We start from the raw sequence: 16,335 nt of genomic DNA, 5'->3' as shown, positions 1-16,335 counted from the left end.
GCATAATAACTTCACTGGTAGCCTGGAAAGATTCTCAAGTATGATGTCGGATGGAAAGTCAGGGTCACCCATTAGCAGGAGGTGGAACACGGAAGCAAGTGGGGGTTGAGGGTTGGGGAGGTTGGCGTTAGGGTTTGAGGTAGTGAGGTTGAGAGAACAAGAAATTTTGTGGTTTTTGAGGGGGAATGTTGGGCTAGGGTTGGGCTAGGTCGATTAAAAAAATTCAGTGGGCCTAGGCCGAAACGGCATCATTTTGCCCGGACATTAAAAAAAAAAAACAAAGCATCCCGAGGAGAAGGTGGATCCGCTTCCAAGGGGTCGTTTCAGGGACCTCCCAGCCATTTTCTGGCTTACAAAAGGTCGAGTGACCCCATTGATTCCACAGTGAATCCGCTTCAAGTTTCATTGCCTACACATCTTTCGCAAAACTAACCGCTTTTTAAGGACTAAACATAAAAAAAAATTGTATTTTCGGATCCTTTGCCCCACATTGACTAGAGTTGCATAGGGGTCATGTTAAATATTGGGCCATGTTATTGATGAAGTTCATCTTCAGAACTGAAAATAGAACAGTTGTGCTTATAAATTACCAATTATACAGGTTAGAGCATGGATGTGCTTAAATCTCTAGCCAACATAGTGGGAATGCTTAGTCCCATATGAGTCATATAATATATTTCTGTCAGTTCTTTCTATGCCTGGAGGCCAAATTTGGTTTATCCACAAAAGAGTATTCAATTTACTCTTTATATGCTCAAAAGTAAAAAGTAAACAATTACTGCACCTTCGTATAAGTGAAATTTGTTCTTGCCAAGTTGCACCTTCTTGTCTACACTGGTAACAACAAATAAATATCTCCGCATTTAATTTCTAATCTAGAAATCTTTATTTGGTTGAAGATTTTTTTTTCATTAACAGTGATCCTCTCTCTCTCTCTCTCTCTCACTTGGATAGTGGCGGTTCCAAGATTCGAAAGTCGGGGCAAAGAGAGAGACAAACAATATGATATCGCATAGCCAAAAAAGAAAAAGAGAAGATATGGAACCACCTGGATGGGCAACATGAGTGTAGATCTTGCTTTTAATTTTTTTAAATTTTGGGCTGAGTTTATAACATATGTATGTTTTGTTTTTGAAAAAATTTGGGTTGGGCTAGGAGGTTTTGTACACATGACATGCTATATTATAAACCCAGCCCAAGATTAAAAAAATTAATGAAAAGGACTATTAAATCGCAAGGCAGTTGACATTATACAGAACGGTTTGATTCATTTATTTTTGACTGAAAAAACCCAAAGAAACCAAACCAATTTAAACCAAATTTGGAAGGTTTGGTTCAACAGCTAATATTGTTACAATTCAAAGATCAATAACTTAAAATTTTCATCCAACTTCAAGTTTAACATCCTTGTCTAGTTATTAGACTTGTAAAATAAAAGAAATATATAAGTACACGATCTAGTTTAATATATATACTAGCCTCTCAGCACGCGCTTCCGCGTATGCGAGAGGCTTTTTTTTAAAAAAATTAAAATTTATTTTAGAATTAAAAAAATAATGGGTAGTTGTGTTCCATAAAAATATGATCCATTATCTTATTTTTCTTTTAATTTTAATTTTTTCAATATAAAAAAGTGTGAATTTACCATATTATCCTCATTTAATTAATAATTTCAATTCTTAATGTTTGCATTAACCAATGTATTTTCTGGTATTTTGAATGTTTCTCAATTCATTGCCTTTTGCTATATATATACACGAACTGGTTTAATTGATAGTGTAAGAACCTATCTGCATTTAAGTTGTAAACATAAGTAACAAACATGAAAATTCGTCCCCCAAGAAATTAAATATGAAGAAAAATGGCAGACAATCTGATAAGTGTTTTATTTCCTATATTTTTATATCTTTATATATAGGTTTTGTAGGGAAAGTTAATTAAAAAGAGTATTATTACTTTACTTTCCTTATTTTCAGCTATTCTGCGCTCTTGGAAGGATTTCAACTGAAAATCGACTTTTCGAATGAATTTTAGTGCAAGGCCAATTGTAGAAGAAAGCTAAGACATTGAAGATCATTGTATCAAAGTTTCATAATTTTCTACCAAGCCAAATGCTCCAGACCTGCAAGTCAAGACAGCCTAAGTTGAAACCCCTTCAGAACTGCACTGCTGTGGAAGATTTGAAGATTTGAATATCTTTCCAATTTTTCCTAGTGGCGTGTAATATATGCTTGGAAAGCTTAGAGATAAAGCTACGTTTCTCATATTTTTCCAGAATTTTCTAGGAAGTGGAACCACCCCAAAACGTGCATGCAATTTGGCTGACGTGTTTCCTAGTCAAAGAAGGATTCTTTCCTAGTTTGTTTTCTTAATTGTTTGAGATTTTGTTTGCTTTAGGAGAGTTTTTCTAGACCTTTATAGAGTAGGGTTTAGTTATTTTACACTATATAAGGTCACCCTAAGGATCTATTGAGTGCATCATCTTTTCCATCATCCCCCATATACAACTTTCATACACCCACAAATATATCAGAGAGAGAGCCAAGAATTTGCCAAATCGGTTTTATGACAACAATTATCTTGTTTATCTTTTCTTTTGTCATGACCTAATTTTCCTTGCTAGGGCTACAATGTAGCCTAACCATGAATACTTAATTTTTATAGTTATATTAATTTCTAATTATTATCTCATGTTGAGTATTTGTTACTGTTCTTAATTAATGATTTAAATATCTAGCTAATATTTAATTGATGATCCAAGCGGAGACTGAGAGGAGATGTTTGGTGTTTGCCTCTTGTAACAAATACCATGACTTGAATGAGTGCCCGAGAGGGACTAACATGACTCATGCAGTTTTCTTGTAGGTTCTCATAGAACTTAATGGGTTCTTGGTTTTCTAAATCCGTTGCTCGAGAGAGAATGAGTTGTTAATTGAGAATACTTTTGGTTGAGCCCGAGAGGGGATATCGAATAAATTAGGAGAAACCAACTGTCAACATGGATAGTAATTAGGGTTAATTGGCTATAGGAATTAAGTAGAATTGGTTATGGTGAAATCGAATGCTCTAGTGTCTCATCAACTTGATTTTCCAACATTAATTAAATTGCTATTTTTCATAATTGTTTTAGCTTACTTAAATCAATTAATCTTCTTAATCAACTGTTTAAATAAATTCTAAATTAATCATAATTGGTAGTTAATAGGAAATTACAGTCTTTGTGGGAACGACACTCTACTTATTTCTATATTACTACGGTACGAATTGTGCGCATGCAATAATTTCACAACACAATCCCATGTTTTAGAGCAATGGGTACAGATTCATCTTCTTAACATCCTCCTCTATAGTCTATATCCTATCTACCTAATTATTAGGTGAAACAAGGCTCTCCAAGTAAATCCCAACTTCATTAACTTTGGGTAATCCGGAGATTGAAAGATTCCGAAATCTTTCACCACCGAAATCTTTCACCATTAGAATTGCACAAAACCAATCGGTCCCTGAAATCCAAGAGATCATTACTTTTCTTCCAGAAACCAGAGTGTCGTAATATAGAATATGGGATGGAGATCCTTACTTTAGTCCAAGACATCCTCACGCCATATTCTTTCATGATCCAAAAACTCATTGTGCATTGTTACACATAAGCAATCTCTAAAGGCCCCAATAAGCACTGGCGGACCCATGAATTTTTTAGTGGAGGTGCAAATTTGAACGGCTAAAAACTCTGAATTGAACATCTAAGGTTTTTTACCTAGACTAATCTTAGGTCCCTTCATTCATTCATATCATATATGAAAAACTGTTTTATGTAAAAATATTGACTAAATATGAAAAATGGTTTTTTGCAAGAATCATTTTTTCAAGATAATTTTTGGCGACTTTTATTCCTTACACATCAAATAAGAAAACTTGATTTTACGGGATTTTATTATGAAGTATATATTGACTTAATGAGCTATCATTTTTAGCCTAAATCGTATTTTGCACTAAGACCGATTTTTCATATTTTGATTTGGTGGGAATTTGATTTTCTAGTATTTTTATTTGAATTTAAATGGAGGATACTTCCTTATTTACATTGTAAACTTAAGTAAATGTCTTTGTCTTTTTACGTTCATTTATTTTTATATTATTCCCACCAACAATGGTTTTTCCGACAATAGGAGGTGCAGTGCGTCTTAAAAGATCCGCCACTGCCAACAAGATAATCTTTAGCATCTATAGAAGCAAGAGGTAGTGGAATTTCTTGGACATTCTCCTCTGCTAAATCGAAAGATATAATCACCGATCGATGTTCAACTCCAACTCTATCTAACAACCAATGAAGGCCTCCGCATGAGGTCATTCCACCTTCCAATGACCTTGTAATCACCAGAGGAGTGATAAAATCCAAAACCAAAGAGGTCGAAATAATACGCTTCTCTTGTTGCAGGGTTAACCAGATATAAATCCCAGTAATATAACTGGCACAACAACAAGCCATTGGAGTGAAACACCAAGAAAGCCCAATTATTTGGCAGTTCACTAAAAACATAGTCGAGCTCAGTGGCTACGACATCATCGTTATCGTCAATGTTAATGATAAGGATATCATAATCTTTATCAAGATAATTATCAATTGCATCATTATGATTGAGAAATTCATCGAGGTCCAATGAGAAAAGTGACCTGTGTGACTCATCAGTAAATATAAGCCTTCGTCTTTGGTTGAAAATATCTTGCTCTCAATAGCTTTGTTAAGTTGCCTCTTGACAAAATCAGGGTGGCGATTAAGGAAAGCCATGACTTTGATACACACCTGAAGCGGCATAGTGACTTCACTGGTAGCCTTGAAAGAATCTCAGGTATGATGTCGGATGGAAAGTTAGGGTTACCCATTAGCTGCCTCAAGGGGTCATGCTGTAAAAGTTCCGAAAAGTGGCGGCAGAACAACGGCGGCGGTGGCAGCACCACCTGAACGAGGAAGCAGGTGGGGATTGGGGAGGTTAGGGTTAGGTGTTTTGGGGGGTTTTGCGGGGAGAATGTTGGGCTGGGCTTGGTGGGGAAAGGCTGAAAAAATTGTTTGTGTGTATTTTTCCTTTGGGGCCAGATCAATTTAAAAAACCTTCAATACACTTGGGCCAAAACAAACGACATCGTTTTGCCTGTGTATTTAAAAAAATAAATAAAGCAGAGCGAGAAGGGGTCGCTGCACAGCTTCCTTGGGACATTTAATCAACACCTGGTGGGTATATGAAGGCCACCTAACAAGCTTCCAAGGGGTTGTCGGAGGGACCTTCCATCCATATATCCGGCTTCCACAAGGTCGAGCGACCCCATTGACCCCATGGTGTATCCACTTCAATTTCCTTTGCCCTACGTATCTTGGCAAGAAGAAAACTGTGTTTAAATCTTTATAACCCAAAGTCCACACCCAAAAAACCCTTTCTACGGACTAAACATAAAAGAGAATTGTATTTTTAGATTTCGTTTGCCCCACATTGACTGGATTTGCATAGAGGCCCTGTTAAATATTGGGCCATCTCCTATACTAATGACTTCGTGCTTGGGGTTACCAATTCAACAATGATTTAAGTGTCAAAGTTTTAATTACATCTCACTTGCAAGTTGCAAGCAACCGTTTTCTTTCCTTCTGGTAACTCCACTAGCTCCCAAATAGACTTCCTTCTGAGAGCTCTCAATTCCTCAGGCTCTTTCCTCATGGAAATAGGAATTTCTAAGTCATCATCAATGCAACAATCAATTGGATCATCAGGAAGGAACAACAGGAGAATCATATTCAGCAAAACTCTACCCCAGGATTACTTGTCGTTGGGGCAACAGACTAATCATGTTTTTTGAGAGGTGCCTTATCACTTTATACCAACTCTTACGATGACCTACAGGAGGGAGAGTCAAAGAACTGCCACTTTCGTTTTGTTTCCATTTGTTCTTTTTTTATTCTCCAAATCGGATCAATGTAAAACTTATCTTCACCACTCAAGTTTTCCTCCTGACGAGAAGTCTCAGAAAGATGCTTATAAAAATAATGATGATCCTCATGGGACGTAACATCCAGTGAGACAAAAAGAATACTACTGTGCTGATGATGATATGTGTCATTCTTCACTCCTAGAAGAGGTTTAGATAGTTCACAGCTTGCTACAGAGAAAGGAGATTAAGGCTAAAAGTCAAACTCCTATGTAGGAGAACTAATCGAACAGCTATTCAGCTATTTACAATTAATTATATACAAATGTCAACAAATACTAGGTCCAAAGATGTTCACTGGACATGCAAGTTGAACTACTATGAGTTTGCAAAAAGAGTCTGGAGCAAGTAAATTGAGTTTGCCATAACAAACACTCACTAGACTAACAAGGTTGTTAAGAAATAGGGACTCCAAGATGGGGAAGGCATTATGAGTGTAATTCCAATGGATTGAGTTAATGAGATATGTAATGTCAGCATTGTATTGGACATGGAGATGCGTAAGTTTTTGAAATAAACCCTCATTGTCTAATTGATAGACAATATTCTTGACACCCTCCAACACATCCAAGTACAAATCTTCAGATCTCTTCAGCAGCATTTTTAAACCTTGGTCCAATTGATTGCAGGTGGTGAGCTTGAGTTTTAGAGTGTTGAAGGTTTCATCCACACCATGCCATTTCCACGCATTGCCAATCAATATGTGGTATCTTTCTAGCTTATCAGAGAACAGGTTTTCTGGAAGAATGTTGCCATCTGTAATATGTAAGTCTAATGAGGTTACCTTAGACAAGTGCTTCAGCTCTGAAAGGCTAACATTACTTCTTTGGACATTGACTCCTTCATCCTCCCATCGGTTAAAGCTGTTTCCCGTTCTCAAGTCCTCTAGTCTTTTCAAGCTTGAGATAACATTAGGTGAAATCAGTTCAATTTTAGAGCACCCACCCAAATCTAGCAATCGCAAAGGACTCAACTGCCCTATTTCTTCAGGCAGTTGTTTAACCTGAGATTCCAAAAGGCTAAGAATTTCTAAGTTTCTTAGTTGTCCAAGTAGAGCTATGTCTCCCAACACGCATAGGTCTAAACACAATGTTTGAAGATTTGTCAGGAATTGAAGAGATGGAGGTAGTGATGGAATACACAAATTGTTAAATCCAACACTTGAAGATTTTTCATCTGTTCAAAAAATTTGTGGGAACCTCCACTGAGTCATCATTACTCCACAAAAAGAATAGTTTTAGTTCTCCATATTCGAGAGATTCAGGAAGTGTAGGGATATTGCAAGAGGGGATAGAGATCAGAGAGCAATTTTTAATGAAATCGTTATTTGGCAATTCGTTCAACTCATCTCCATATGCTATTGATAAGATGTGTTGATCTCTAAATGCAATTGACATCGCAACATCACGTACAAGGTCATGCATTCTAACACATGTATTGTCATAACCATCTAGCAACATACAAGAATCTTTAAGTTTTTCAACGAGTGAATGCAATGCATTTCGTGCTTATTCCAATGTATTGAATTTTTAAACAAACCCAAACCCATGGTATATTTCAACAAGTCTCGAGCTCCTCATCATGCAATCCACTCTGGAGCTTAGTGTACTTTCTCTGTCAATCTTTCTTTGTCAAACCTTTTTAGGCATCTCAAAGCATCTTTTCATGCATGTAAAGTACATCTGTTTCTCAAAGCGCTTGCAACTGTGACAACTAAAACTAGCAAAACTCCTCAGTTTTGGGCTATTTGAGTCCCTATTGCACGTATAGTGAGTTCTTTAACAACATCCCTTGCCATCTTCTCAAATAAACTCTAACTTTTTTCTTCACCTAAAACATGAAGCTAAAACTCTTTTTGCGTATGCATCTCAGAGGATAATATCTCTCGACTTCTAGATTGCAACAATGTTTTGAATACAACGCGGGGAAGTCCCAAAGCCTGCAAATCAATTATGTCCCAAACATCATGTAAGATTACAAGAATCTCTCTATCTTTTAACCTATCACATAGAATTTGCGATCTCCCGCTACAGTATGATTTTCAAGAACATTAAGGGCTAACTTCTCAGCAATTTCTTTTTGAATTCTTTCCAGGTCTAGATTCTGTTTCACATCTATTACTATAACCACATCATCAAATAACTCCTCTTTTGTGGCTTGCCTAAAAACTTCTTGGACGAGTGTCGTCTTCCCCACACCCCCGATCCCATACACCCCAATCATGTTGGTATTAGGATTTCTTAGTTCCTCCATGATTTTCTTCACAATTGAAGTCCTTGATTCAAAGGCTTGATGCTCTTCGGTGGGCATGCTCCATATCTCTTGTGGGGGTGCACTGTATGAAAATCTGGGAAATTCTGTATTTGCATGGAGTTGAAGAACGACCTGCACCAATTTTCTCGATTTCTTGCTTAGCTAATAACAGCGGATCAGATTAGGACACTATCCATGGAGACACTGTGTCTTTGCTTGGCTTTCACCTTTCAAGAATTTGTTTGCCTCTCCAGTAATCTGATCTACTCTTGTCAACCATTTCTCAACATCAATATCCACAGATTTACCTTTTTGTTTAACTTTATTAACAGCATGTTGAACTGTTTCATAGCAACACCTAAGTTGTCTACCTGACTCTCTAGATTTTGAAGGTTGCTTTCTTGGTGAACTAGATAACCCATTTGGCGCCCAACTGGTTCAATTGTGTACTCAACAATATTCCCAGCAATCCCAGAAACAATGGCAGTAAGAGAATCCATGCTTATTTTAGTTTACTATTTATCTGCTTCTTCTTTTTGTTCGTATTTTTACATTTTGTTTTTGGTGCTGTTATAAATCTATTAAATATTAAACAAAAAAAGAAGCTACAGGTGTATTTTGCTTAAAGCCTCCGTCTCCTCCTGGCTATTTTTCTAAACTTTATTGCCTCCATTTGTACTGGTGCAAACTATGCTTGATGATATTTCTGTTTTGTACTAAATAAAAAAAATAATTGTCAATGTTAATTTATTTTTATATTAAATATATGGAATGCATGTCAATATTAGCTTGTAATGCTTTTTATTTTCCAACAGGCTACATCAGAAGTTGCAGATCCAGTACTTCTAGTTAGAATAAGGCAGTTCTTCAAGATCAGTCAATTCCTGTGAAGCACACAGTTCCCTGATTTTCTGTGCAGGTCAGTCGAGATTTCAACCATGATTTGGGGATCAATCTATCTGCAGAAGAGTTATTAAGGGATATGGTTCAACAGATTGTTCTGTTAATTCATCAAACGTCCCACATCCATACAAGCTCTTGCCAGGAGTATAAAACTTGTGGTACTAGAAAAGATCAATCAGAGATGGTTAATCACAGTCTAGATCATGGATCAGCTGATGAAAACAAGAGTGTAAAACGGGTCCTGATGACTCTCTTATTAAAGCTCATCCACCACCTAACAATAGAACTGTGAAGGGGAAATCGAGCTTACTGCTAGCAATATCTACATTTGGATATCAGATACTGCCATTAGTGTGCTTGTGGAATTTTCTTCTTTTCATTTAATTTAATTTTTCTTTTATTGCTCCCATTTCAGTTTAGAGTTGGATGCCCCAATGAAAATGGCAAATGCTAATTAAGCTAACCGATGTGAGACCTCTAGATGATCACCATGCGAACGATCAAGTTCAAAATGAGGAACCCAAGCCAAATGGTACTAGCAAATGCTCCGATGGGCTTGAAGTGCCAGAAATTGGCCCTCAAGGTTTGATAATGAAAAAGTTTGTAGTGTTGTTGACTTAAATGAAGAAGAGATGGTGATTTCGGTCATCCTAATTCTGTAGGTGGACTTGAAATTTCTGATTTGTCTGGGCAGAAAAGCGTCTTAATGAACTCTACTCCTGATAAATCTCTTCTTGATTCAGATGAAATTTTGAATGAGCAGAATGTGACAAGTGTTAGAATATGCAGATCATTATCTTGCATATTAATTCAACCAAACATGTAATAAGTTTCAAAGAAAATGCAGAGAGTTTTAGAGAATAGAGTAGTGAGTTTCGATGAGAGAAAGAGAGAGAGCTTGGAGAAGAAGCTGGCTGTCAATTAGCTCAGAACCAAAATCATGCATATATTGTTTCTGACAAAACCGTTAGAGAAAAGTATATTCTCTATTACATCACTGAATCTTAGCCATTTAATCATTACCCTATGAGATAATGACAAGTGGCTAAAGCTATTACATTCTCTGCTGTACACTTGGACTATGATCCAATGCAGCCTTCCTAACTAGAATAGAACCTTCCTATTCTAATTTCATTTCAGCAGCCACACTTATACACCAACACTCCCTTCTAAGTGTTGTGCTGAAATAACACCTAGAGCTTTCCTCAAATACTCAAATCTATCTCTTGCTAAAGACTTGGTGAAAATGTCAGCAAGCTGCTCTTCAGTTTTGCAATATAGCAAGTCGATCTCACCATTTTGAAGAGCATCTCTTATGAAGTGATGAAGCAGTCCTAGGTCAGTCATCTCATATTGTCTCATCATATCATTCTTGAATGCAGCCATCATTTCTTTTGAACTTCCTGTGTAGATAATATCATCTACATATAGGGATACAATGAGAATACCACTTGTAGACATCTTAGTGTACAATGTAGCTTCACTTGGACTTCTATAAAAACCAGTTTTGATGAAATAGGAATTTATCTCTTCATACCAAGCTCTTGGAGCTTGTTTCAAACCATATAAGGCCTTTTTCAGCTTATACACCTTATCTTCACTTCCTTGTATCACAAAACCAGATGGTTGATCTACATACACTTCTTCATTTAGCACTCCATTAAGAAATGCAGACTTTACATCCAGTTGAAACAGACTCCAGTTTCTCTGTGCAGCTACAGCCACCAAGGTTCTCACAGTATCAAGCCGAGCCACTGGTGCAAAGGTCTCATTGAAGTCAATTCCAGGCTTTTGAGAATATCCCTTTGCCACCAGCCGAGCCTTATTCTTCTGCACAGATCCATCTAGGTTCAGTTTAGTCTTATAGATCCATTTGACTCCAATGATTGGTTTATCAAATGGTCTATTCACAAGCTCCCATGTATTGTTCTTCTCAATCATGGTGATTTCAGCTTCCATTGCTTTCTTCCAAGAGTCATCCTTTGCTGCCTCTTCAAAACTTTCTGGTTCTATAATGCACATGTTGCACTTTTCATAAATTTCTGCAATGCTCTTGTACTTGAGAGGAGTATGATCAACATCCTGTGATACTGCTTCCCTTTCTTGGTCACTGGTTTCAGTGTTTAAGCTAGGCATCTCATTCACTTCCAATTGTTCTTCAAATTCATAAGAACTCCCTTCTGCTCCTTGTTCTTCTTCTCTGATTTCAGTGAGCTGAATGTTCACACTAGTCTCCTTCTTTGTATTCCAATCCCAACACTCATTCTCACTAAATATCACATCTCTTGAAATGATAACCTTTTCAGTTTCAATATTGTACAGCCTGTATCCCTTTTCACAGCTGCCATACCCCAAGAAAATACACCTTTTGCTTGCCAAATCTAGCTTCTGTCTTTGCTGTTTTGGTACATGAGCATAACACAATGAACCAAACACCTTCAGATGCTTAATTCCTGGTTTCCTCCCACCATAAGCCTCAAATGGTGTCCTTTTGCTCAAGGCTTTAGTTGGACATCTATTCAAAATGTACACAGATGTGTTGACTGCCTTTGCCCAGAAATCAAATGGAATTTTCTTTTCCAACATCAAACATTTGGCCATTTCTACTATAGTTCTATTCTTCCTCTCTGCCACACCATTTTGCTGTGGTGTGTATGAGGTTGTGAGCTGCCTTTCAATGCCTGCATTGTCACAGAACCTCTCAAACTCCACTGAAGTGTACTCTCCTCCTCTGTCACTTCTCAATTGTTTTAGTTTGTAGCCACTTTGCAATTCCACAGTGGCTTTGAACTTCTTAAACACACAAAGAGCTTCTGACTTGTGCCTTAAGAAATAGACCCAACACATCCTTGTGCAATCATCTATGAAAGTGAGAAAGAACCTATTTCCAGCTTTGGTAACTGTCTGCATAGGACCACAGATGTCACTGTGAATAAGTTCTAGTGGAGTTGATGCTCTAGAGATAGCTTCTCTTGGAAATGCTTCTCTACTCTGCTTGCCTAGAACACAACCCTCACACACCTCTTTAACTTCTTTAATTTCTGGCAGCCCTACTACCATATCTTGCTCTTTCAATAGTTTTAGACTACTCATATTGAGATGTCCAAATCTTCTATGCCAGAGGTCAGTGGAATGGTCTACACCTGCTCTATAAGCAAAGTGCATTTCAGCCTGCAACTTCAAAGGAAAGCTTCTGTTTCCTTTCATCTGAACTTTTGCCACCAGATTTGTATGAGAGCTGTCATTGTAGATTTCCACCTTGTGATCTCCAAATACCAAATAGTAGCCATGTTCTATCATCTGTCCTACACTGAGTAAGTTCTCTTTCAGTCCAGGTACAAGCATTATTTCTTTGATATGTCTCTTGCCTGCTTTGGTTTCAACCACAAGAGTGCCTTTTCCAGTTACCTCTACAAGCTGTCCAGTTCCCATTTCAACCTTGGCAGTCACCTTTCTGTCAATATCCACCAACAAATCCTCTTTTCCTGTCATGTGATTACTACACCCACTGTCCAAATACCAGATCTCTTCATCCCTTGTTACACCAGCACCACTTGCATTGCTAGCATAGAACATTGTTGGTGCAGCTTCCACTTGAGTAGCATAGTTGACCTGCTGTGGTGTTTTCTTGTTGTAGCAGTCTTTTGCAATGTGGCCAAGCTTATCACAGTTATAACACTTTGGCTTGCCCTTGAATCGACATTCACCAAAATGTAGCTTACCACAGTGCTTGCAGGGAGTTTTAGTGCCTTCACTTGCCTTGTTATCCCACTTCTTGCCTTTGGATTTCCAATTCTTATTCTGCTTGCTGTTCTGTTCTCCAGTCTTAGTCTGTTTGGCATCTACACTAAGGCTAGCAAATGCCTTCTCTGTTCTGTTTTCAGAGTGCCTATCTAAACGCAACTCAAAGCTCTTTAGTGAGGCAACAACCTCCTGCACCTCAATCTCATTCAGATCTCTAGAATGTTCAATAACTGAACAGATAGAGTCATAGGTAGATGGCAGACTAATAAGCAGTTTTTGAACAATTCTCTCCCTAGGCAATTCCTCCCCATAACTTCTCATTTGATTAATTAAATCAAATAGTTTAGTAACATAGACAGTTAAGGATTCATCATCCTTCATTCTTGTATATTCAAATTCTCTTCTAAGACCTTGCAATTTAACACTCCTTACCTGCTTATCTCCATGGAATTCTTGCTGCAGAATACTCCAGGCACCTTTTGATGTCTCTTCATGAGAGATTCGTGGGAATATCTCTTCTGAAACTGCTCCTTGAATCAATCCAAGAGCCTTAGCATCCTTCATGAGTACCTCAGCAACCATGCCTTTCCCACTTGATTCTTCTGTCTCCTTTTTCTTATCATCAGATTCATCTGACTTCTTCAGATCCATACCATCAAGTCCTTTGATCACCAAATCCCACAGTCCATGAGATTTGAAGATGGTCTTCATCCTTATGCTCCAGAAATCGTAGTTCTCACCATTGAAAATTGGTGCTCTCAATTCACCACCACTTGACCCAGCCATGTTAGACTCAGATCTGCAGAACTCAAGCTCAGCTGCAACTTCAATAGCTTAGCACAGAAAAACGCCCAGTATTACTTGATCAAACCTGGCTCTGAGGCCATGTTAGAATATGCAGATCATTATCTTGCATATTAATTCAATCAAACATGTAATGGATTTCAAAGAAAATGCAGAGAGTTTTAGTGAATAGAGTAGTGAGTTTTCTGTGAGAGAGAGAGAGAGAGCTTGGAGAAGAAGCTGGCTGTCAATTAGCTCAGCACCAAAATCATGCATATATTGTTTCTGACAAAACCGTTAGAGAAAAGTATATTCTCTATTACATCACTCAATCTTAGCCATTTAATCATTACCCTATGAGATAATGACAAGTGGCTAAAGCTATTACATTCTCTGCTGTACACTTGGACTATGATCCAATGCAGCCTTCCTAACTAGAATAGAACCTACTAGCGAGTCTGGGGTTCTATGCTTGTATCGTTGTTGCCCTACATGTCTAGATATCCTCTACAGTTTGACACCAAAAATTCTTATTCACAAATGGGGATCCAATAGGAGCCTATGGTTGCAGAGGATGCCCATGATGTTGTTGCATCAGTGTCTGTGGATATTCTTGCAGCAGTTAGAAGAATGAATGTTTGTGGAGGTTTCAGCAACTCATTGGATGATAAATTGAGAGACGGAAATAATGAGACGTTTGAACGGTCGAAAACAATTACATGCCATTGCAAAACTTCAGGAAATAAAAGTCTTTTGCCAGTTGAATGTAAATGCCACACCATCAGCGATAGCACCATAACAAATAAGCAAATATATGCTTTCCGAATACTCATCCCCGTTTGAGTGAAACTTTATTTTCAGAGATGGTGTACTGGTTCATATGGATCCTGAAAGGGATGTTTCTTTTCACTGAAAATTCGAGACCCTGTGCCTCTGTTCACTTATAGAGTTGATAGTAAAGAGCAAGCTACCTTTTCATTGATTTGATCATTTCGCAGCCTGCATTTGCTTACCCTGTGGCAAAGTTTTGTGTCGTAGCGGAATTTAGATGTGAAAAATGAAATTAAAAGTTATTGGTTTGGTAGGTCTAAACTTTTCTGCAAGTTCCTTTTGGAGTTTTGACTCTCTTTGAGGAGCTAATCTCCATGTAATTAATACATTTGGACACTATTTGTTCATTCATTTTTTCGTACTTAGTAGTTTATGGGTCGAAAAATGAAATTAATAGTTATTGGTTTGGTAGGTCTAAACTTTTCTGCAAGTTCCTTTTGGTGACTACCTGCTGCCATTGCTCCTTCTCTCGGTCCTGTGACCGAGAGCGTCACCTTGATGTGCACCGCCACGCTGCAGCAGCAAGGCATCAAGGTAGGCACCTGATGGGTATATTTTATAATATATATTTAACCCCATTCTTAGTACATTTTGGTTAATATTTTAGAAGAATTTTGATACTTTGAATTATAATTCCAGTATAGGACTTTCGACTTCCTCGGGAGCAAAACATAGCCAAATGGACGAATTTTGGAGTAATTTCAGTTGGAGGACGTACGTGAGTCACTTAGCTTGATCGTATCAAAATTTCAGATTTTTCCACCAAGCAATTATTTTCTGGCAATAAAATAAAGGAGCAGTGCGCTATGCTGGAATAGTGATGTTTTAGGCTTTTATTGCATTTTGGAGCCCAAGATGACCTCGGATGGGTTCGTGGCCTTCTGGAGAAGTGTTCAGAATATTTTTATCTTTAAAACAAGCTATCTTGGGCCAGAGTTGGAGGAGATTTGTGGCCAAAACGTGGCTGAGAAGATTGTGGGCAGATTCTCCTAATCCAATTTGGATTTTATATCCTAGTAGTATTTTATTTTAACTTAGTTTCTTGGTGGGGATTTGGTAGCTAGGTTTTAGGAGGTATTTAAGTTCTTTCTCGCAGCAATTTTTTGGACTTTTTCTTTTATGCAATTCTGGGGAAGACATAGACTTTGGCTAGGGTTTTTGAAGAGCTTCTAATCACTGCGTTTAATTTGCTTATGAATGGATGCATGTTTGCTTTAAATTATTAATCACTGCGTTTAAAACTATCTATCTATTTTAATGATTGATCACCATTAGGATATGTAGATAAGTAATTTGATGCAATTTCTGTTGGAACATCACCCTGAAATTGAGGAGGGCTTCTTGTGATTAGTGATTGTAAGTTCACTTAAGGCAAACATCACGCTCTTAAGGGTTGCATGTTTTTTCAAAGGGTTTTCACAAAGCTTAATGAGTCTTGCATGTTTATATTTGATCTGAACATCACAGACGGATTGCATGTTAGATATATGTTTTCGCTTGAACATCACAAGGAAAATATGCAATAGGAATACCTAACCTTCAAAGCATATATGTGAAAATTCATAAGTAATTGATAGAATTGCATAGGATTGTGACGGTGATGGCTAAGCCCTAGTTTTCTCTAAATTGTTAGTCTTTAAAAAGAAAACATTTTTTTTCTTTGCTGTTATTATTTCCCAACTTTCAAATTTCTTTTACTATTAATTTAATCTTTTCAAATTCATAAACTTCAAATCTTTGATAAAATCTATTTTAGTTATTAATTAAGAGTTAGTTTAATTACAAATCAGTCAAACAATCTTTGGGGACAACGACCTTGGATGAGCACTTATACTACAATTACCT

At 37.4% G+C, this 16,335-nt stretch overlaps 2 pseudogenes; both read right to left on the bottom strand.

The window, feature by feature from the left end:
* Positions 1-3,366: 3,366 nt before the first annotated feature.
* Positions 3,367-5,049, bottom strand: LOC117626494 (annotated as a pseudogene).
* A 1,195-nt stretch (positions 5,050-6,244) lies between these two features.
* LOC117625494 lies at positions 6,245-8,729 on the bottom strand (annotated as a pseudogene).
* Positions 8,730-16,335: the final 7,606 nt, after the last annotated feature.

Source organism: Prunus dulcis, chromosome 4 (assembly GCF_902201215.1).
Source record: "Prunus dulcis chromosome 4, ALMONDv2, whole genome shotgun sequence".
NCBI lineage: Eukaryota > Viridiplantae > Streptophyta > Magnoliopsida > Rosales > Rosaceae > Prunus > Prunus dulcis.
This window is presented reverse-complemented; position numbering and strand designations above follow the sequence as displayed.